Raw genomic sequence first — 7,570 nt, 5'->3', positions numbered from 1 at the left:
TAAAATGAATGTAATTGTAATCTATACGAGTGAAATATTGTCTAAACACATGATTTCTGGCGAAACATATCATTTCATTTTTCATGCATGAGATAAATGCTGTATTGTAAAATTCAAAATGGCCCCTATGGGCCCTTACAGTATTATCTACAATGTAAATGGGGACAAATACTTTTGAAAGAATTAGGATTTGCCTGACTATGAAATCCATATAATTCTGTCGTATAAGGAAAATATTGTTTGAAAACGTGATTTTTTTAATGAAATATAACATTTCCTCTCCCATAGGTGATAAATACTGTATTTTGACTTTCAAAACGGCCGCACAAGCCCCTACAAATTCTGTAATATGCGTATAGGGAAACTAATCATCACCAGAATGAGAACCAAAAACGCACGTAACTATGTGATGAATAGGTAAAATTTGGTCTTGAACATGATTTCTGACTAAATACATCACATAATGGTTGAGAAGGTAATAAAGGCCTTACTTTGAAATTCAAAATTGCTGCCATAGCCCAAAGTAGTATGTACATTGTAACTGGGGAAAGATAATTTTGACAAAATTTTTACTATGAAAATGGCTTAATTTTGATGTAAGTGTTAAGTATTGTCTAAACCCAATGATTTCTAACCAAATATATCATAGCTTTTGTCATAAAGGTGATGAATGCAGCCTTATAAAAATGAAAAATGGCCGCCATAGTCCCTTATCTTAATATGTAAAATTTGAATGGGGAAAGATAATTTCCACAAAGAAACATATTGCAGCCATTTTGAAATTTAAATATAGCATTTATCACCTAAATAACATAAGAAATTATCTATTTGGTTACAAAATCATATTTTCAGACGATATTTCACTCATACATGCAACACCATTTAGTCAAGCAAAGCCAAATTCTGTTAAAATTATATGTTCCCATTCACAAAGTACATAATAGGCCTACCATTAGGGCCTGTAGCGGCCAGTTTGACTTTCAAAATACATTATTTATCACCTACCTGGCAGAATGAATGGTATATCTTGTTAGGAATTATGTTTTCAGACAATATTTTACTCTTAAATCACAATTATATGCATGTTATGGTGCTGACTAATGTGAAAATTTGTTTCCCAGATCGATTGTACATAATACAGTCAATGTCTTTTGGCGGCCATTTTGAAAGTCAAAATACAATATTTAACACAAATATGAAACCCGAATGATATATTTCGTTGCAAATTATATTTGAAGACAGTATTCCACTAATTTACCACAAAAAAATACGTTTTAGTGCTCACCTTGTGATTGTTTTTGCCCTCTCTCACATCGTAGATCATAATTTTAGGGCCTTTGGCGGTCATATTAAATATCAAAATACAGGGTTTATCACATACATGGCATGTTAAATAATAAATTTCGTTAACAATAATGTTTTTAGTCAGTATTCCACTCGTTTATCTCAACAAAATGCATTTTAGTGCTCACTCTTGTGATTTGTTTGTGTCACCATTCACATTGTACATAATAGTGTTAGGGCTTTTGAAGGCCATTTTGAATATCAAAATACAGGATTTATCACATAACTGACATAACAAATGATATATATTGTTAGCAATCATGTTTACAGACATTGCTTCACTCATAGATCATAATTACTTGCATTTCAGTGCTCAATTTTGTAAAAATTAATTTTCCCCATTCATATTGTACAGGGGTCTATGATGGCGGCCATTTTCATATAAAGAAAATAAATATTTTGACAAAAATCATTTTTTCAGATATTATTTCACTCCGGCAGCACAATTGCATGTACTTTAAAGCCAATGTGTGGACAATTTTATGATTTTCATGGGTAATTTGAATATTTTGGCGGCCATATTGGATTTTGCCAATTTGCAGAAAATGCTCAAGGTTACACGAGTGGCATCATTCAGATTCGGAATCAGCACCCTCGAATTGACAAGAAACCATAGAAAAACATTGTATATATAAAAAAACAAGGTTCGACCCCTTCTATCCTGGACTATATGGCATAAATGAAGGTGATTATAACAAAGGTCTGGTCCCACTGGCCGACGGATACAAAACGTATCCATTATTCCTCGGTCACATTTGCTACAGCCGGCGTAGATTCTAAAATTTCTACGGCGACTAACAATTCTACGGTCGCCGCAGAATTTTCCACGGCCACTTACTACAGCGCGTATCAAAAGAAAGTTTACACTTTGAACATGCGGGTAATTTTTTCACATATAATCTTGGGTTTGGGTCTCATCTATCCAATGAAAGTAAAAGTTTTGACAGAATGTTACACTTGAGTGAGCACTGTCAATTTTTGTAAAGCTCGCAGAAATCTGTTTGCGCAGAAATGCTCGTTTGCACGCTGTGTCAAGGGGAAAGGGTGTAATCAGACTTATCCTGCGAAACATTTCTCATACATTTTCCATGCACTTTTAGTTAATTGAAATAAAAAGGTTTCATTCAAGCATTTTGTAATCATTTTGCCACCCAAATTGAAATTTCAACACTTAGTAAGCACAACCTTTACCCTTTTTGTGCCAGCTGGATCTTAGGACATGTCTGATATAAACTCCAGCATTTTTTCACTAAGTTTTTACCATTTAATGTGGGTTTACATTTAATTTTTTTTTTAATTTAATACTTGTTTCTCCACACTTTTTCAAAGCTTGACAATGATTAACAAAATGAAAACCAAGCCTAAGCCATTTCATGTAAATCACAGCTCAGTGTAAGCAAATATCGTCACAATGGCCTCGGTGTGTAAGGGAGTGTGGTGGGGCGCAGTGCACTCTTCGAAGTGTTTTGGGCAAGGAAACAAGTTTAAAAAGGTAAAATATATCTTCAAATCAATTTTACTAGCTAAATTTCACGTGTTCGTCATGATTAAGGTCTACTTTTATTCGCATAACTATTTCAAAGTTCTGCGCAAATCATTTTTCACAAACTTTTCAAAAGTAAGTGGTGCTCACTGAAGCGGAAATATTTTTCGACATTTATATCGTCATTGGATCTGTACTAATGTTAAAATGTGGAAAAGCCTTCATGATATTACAAATGTATAATTTTACAGGATTTTTTTCAAAGTGTAAACTTTTGTTTTGATACGCACTGTATAGCGATTATGTTAGGGTCACCGCACGGCGTATTTTTAATTTATGGAGACAGAAAATCTGCGGCTGATGTATGTCCTTGAAATCATGACGTATGGTCGCCCTAGGGCGACCCTGCGCTAGCCGTGGGTTTTTGACAAATACTACGGCAGACGCGAGGTGGCCGCAAGGCGCCCTCACGGCGGCCGCAGGGGGACTATACATGCAGTGAGTATACAATGAATTGCTTGTCACACTCATCATGATATTTGACATCTCACACTCATCATGACATTTCTACCGTGTTTACACTTGATCGGCTTTTGGTTCAGAACCAAAAGCCGATGCAGAATCGGCTTTTGGTTTATCTTGCACTGCGTTTACATGTTACAGCTCGCGGTTAAAAACCGCGAGCCGATGCAAAAACCTGAAATGATACACACAACAACAATATACGTCATAATAAAGACAACGCTGGATCCGTGCGCTTACAATTACGTCACAGTAAATGAAATGCGCACCAATTGCCGATGCAGAATCGGCTTTCTGTTTACACGAAGTAAAAAAGCCGATTCTGCATCGGCTCGCGGTTCTGAACCTACTACTTTGGGGGTGCAAAATTGCCGGTTCTACACCGCGAGCCGATGCAAGTTAATCGCGTTTACACGCTATGAAAAAGCCGATGCAAAAGCCGATTTACACGGTATTCATTTCAGAAAGTTTCCAAAGTGTACGCACCATGCCCATGCACGTATTCTGGGCGGGAGGCTTCGGGGCCCGGGCCCCCGGGTAGGCGAAAATGGGGCGCCAAAAAGAGGGAGGAAAAAAAGGGAAAGAAAAGGGAGATAAAAAAAAGGATGGGAAAAGAGGAGAAAGGGTAAAGGGAGAAAGAAAGAGAGAAGGAAAAAGGAAGAAGGAAAAAAGAGAAGAAGAGGGGAAAATAATGAAAGTGCGGGGGCGCCAAATTGATGTTCGACCTAAGAAGGGAGCGCCAAATTTATATTCTACATTAGGGGCGCCAATTTTATGTTTGACCAAGGGGCGTCAAATTGACGTTCGACCGGGGGGCGCCAAATTGATGTTCGACTCTGATCTGAATATTACAAGATCAGTAATGTTCGACCTAGGAAGTGGGGTGGGGGCAAATTCGACCTTTGAGGTGATTCGGGCTTCGCGCTCGCATAAAATGATTAGTTTAGATGGACATCCTCTTAATGATTACCAAAATTGCTTAGAATGTACAGTTTTTAAAACATAATATAAAAAATGTTCAGCACGCGCTTCGCGCTCGCATCGAATGATATTAATGTGCCCATCCTGTTCATGATTACCAATAGTGCTTAGAATTTCCAAACTTTGGGTCAGTATATCAAAAATTTTCAGCTCGCACTGGCAGATAAATAGATAGATTCCCATCGTGCTCATGCTTACAAAACTTATCAGAATATTCTATTTTCAGGTCTATACATAAAATATAAGAAATCGTGTTCGCATTATTATTTGGACTTATGAAATAAATCTCCCTTAACTTGTTTGTATGAATAGAGTTAAGATGTTAATAAACGATTCAGTCTTAAGTAAGAATTACACCTTATAAAAAAAAATCAGCATTTAACTCCCGATAATAATAATAACAATAATAATAATAGTACTAGTAACTATAATAATAACAATAATAACGTCGTATTTTACCATGGGTAGCCGCTTCAGCTCTGAAAACTGTTCTCCTTTATGACCCCGGCTTTAGCACGGCGATACCTTGATCAAGCATTCGAGGAATTTCTTCCTACCGGGTACCTATTCACCTGACCTGGGTCGAGAGCAGCACAATGTGAGTAAATTTCTTGCTGAAGGAAAACACGCAATGGCTTGGAATTGAATCTATGTAACTCCGATTGAAAGACGAGAGTCGTAACCACTATACCATGACGCCCCACGCCCGATCGGTAAAATATGGATGAAATTGAAAATACCCCTCCTCCCTATTGGCGTAGGCTAAATCCACCCTTGGTAAAGAAATAAAAGCTCCCATCAACATAATTCTAGTTAAAAGTGCTTAAATATCTATGCTTCCTGGTCACATTTGTTCTTTAAAAAAAGTAGTATTACATCATATTCATAGATATTTTGATTTTTATCAACACATCATAAAAAAAGTGGGCTGCAGTAGCCCTTTTTCATGTGATTGTGAAATAAGATAATTGAACGTGCATTTAAGGCACCTGTTTGCCTGACAGGGGGGGGGGGCACCATTTTTTTCTCGAAAAGTACACAGGGGTTAAAATTATAAGTCGGGCCCCGAGGTGCATGCAAAATCCTATATACGTGCCTGGTGCCTCCCAAGCAGATAACACAAAAGGAGAAGGGGAAAGGAGGGAAGAAGAACACAAGGGCAGCCGCACGGCCACCGTACGCTCGACGTACGGCCGCCGTAGACCGAATTTCGCGCGAAACGTGTCACTCCCACTGAGAGCGTTTCCATAGCTACAAGATCGCTTTACGTGAAGTGATTTTGAGAACCACTTTCGTGTGATCAAGTGGGAACGCTAGTAAAGCGATCTTCCAAATAAATAGTTTTAGAAAGCGTAATGAGAAAGACCTAGATACGTTTTGTGCAGATCAAAATTTTCTGCGCGGATGAAATTACAGCGGACGGATGCTCGATGGATCAGTAAATTAAACGAGGTTTAAATGAAATTTAATATTGAAGTTTAATTATGATTCTACGAAGTAAAGCCTAATCTGTGGAATCATGTATGGGTTGCACACCTGCTACCGATCAAAACGCCACAAATTTAAAGCAACAAAAGGTTGCCATTCATATGCAAATGAGCACAACCGTATATAAGCACAGCAAGCACGTTCATTCACCAGTTTTCAAAGTGACAAAAAGGCTCATCCAAATCGATTACGGGAGGGAATAAGAGCTATTACATTTGGAAGAAAAAAGTTGGGTGGGACACGATTCCTCAGATTAGGCTTTACTTCGTAGAATCATAATTAAACTTCAATATAAAATTTCATTTAAATCTCGTTTAATTTACTTATTCTACTTCGTAAGCCTAATTGTTCGGAATCATGGGACTTCAAAGCCAAAACTTTGGATGAGCCGATTAGTCCAAAAGATGCACCCAACTCGATCGTCGAGATCATCACACATGACATTACATTTCGTGACATTCACCCTTGTCATGCATAGAGACAGAAATATTCTGAGACAAATTTGTAGATATTAACTTGTTTCTCCTTTCTCCCGTAGTGCCACAGAGAAGATTGTACATGCTTTAATATCATCTAGACTTGATTTTGGCAATGCCCTACTGTTCAACCTTCCCAAATCTCAATTAACATGTTTACAGAAACTTCAGAATGCTGCTGCTCGTATAATATCATTGAGTACCAAATCAAGCCACATCACCCCTGTACTTAAAGATCTGCACTGGTTGCAAATTAGTGATCGTGTAATATTCAAAATTCTTTTGCTTGTTTATCACTGTGTTCACGGCACCGCTCCACAGTACAATATCACTCTCATTAATAGATACACCCCTTCTCAGTGGCGTACCTAGGATTTTCCACAGGGGGGGGCAAAATCGGCCGCAAAAAATTTGACAAGCAAAAAAAAAAAAAAAAAAAAAAATTAAAAAAATGAAGGATTTCGTACCAGAAAAAAATTGACAAGCAAAAAAAAAAGGTCTTCAATTAAAAAAATGAAGGTCATCGTACCAGAAAAAAATTGACAAGCTAAAAAAAAAAAAAAAAAAAAAAAAAAAGGTCTTCAAGCTCGTCAGGGGGGGAAAAAAGGGTCTTTTAAGCTCGTCAGGGGGGGCAGGTATGTCTTTTGTATGGGTTGTGGCTCGTCAGCCCCTGCCCCCCCCCGTAGGTACGCTAGTGCCCCTTCTCGATCTTTACGGTCCCAAAACTCAGGATTTCTGTTTGTTCCCAAATGTACATCAAAATGGGGGGATAGGGCTTTCATACATGCGGGTCCTTCACTCTGGAACTCTCTTCCTCTTGTTATCCGTGACACCAAGTCTGTAGAATTATTTTTTTTTAAACTGAAAACATACTTGTACAATGCTGCATACACATGATTATGAACCAATATTATTTTTCACCTCTATATATGCTATTTTTTCTCACTCTTTTCACTTTTTCACCTGTGCGCCTTGAGCATTATATTTTTAATGGATTTGGTGCCTTATAAATTACATCTATTATTATTATTATTATTATTATAACAAAAAACGTATCGACAGTCTTCTCGATCGACTGATTCAAGAAACCCTTTTTAGGGGAAATAAAGTAAAGGCCTAAGCTCTAACTGTATACAGCCCATGATATCTTAATATCAACTGATCTGTATTTGCTTTCAAGCAACAAACAATAATGTTTAAGGTCAAATGTCAACTGTTATCACCGAGAACTGCGGAATCAAAGTTCACGTACGCCGTCGAGGCAAGAGGTTTATTG

This window comes from Lytechinus pictus, chromosome 2 (assembly GCF_037042905.1).
Source record: "Lytechinus pictus isolate F3 Inbred chromosome 2, Lp3.0, whole genome shotgun sequence".
Taxonomy (NCBI): Eukaryota; Metazoa; Echinodermata; class Echinoidea; order Temnopleuroida; family Toxopneustidae; genus Lytechinus; species Lytechinus pictus.
This window is presented reverse-complemented; position numbering follows the sequence as displayed.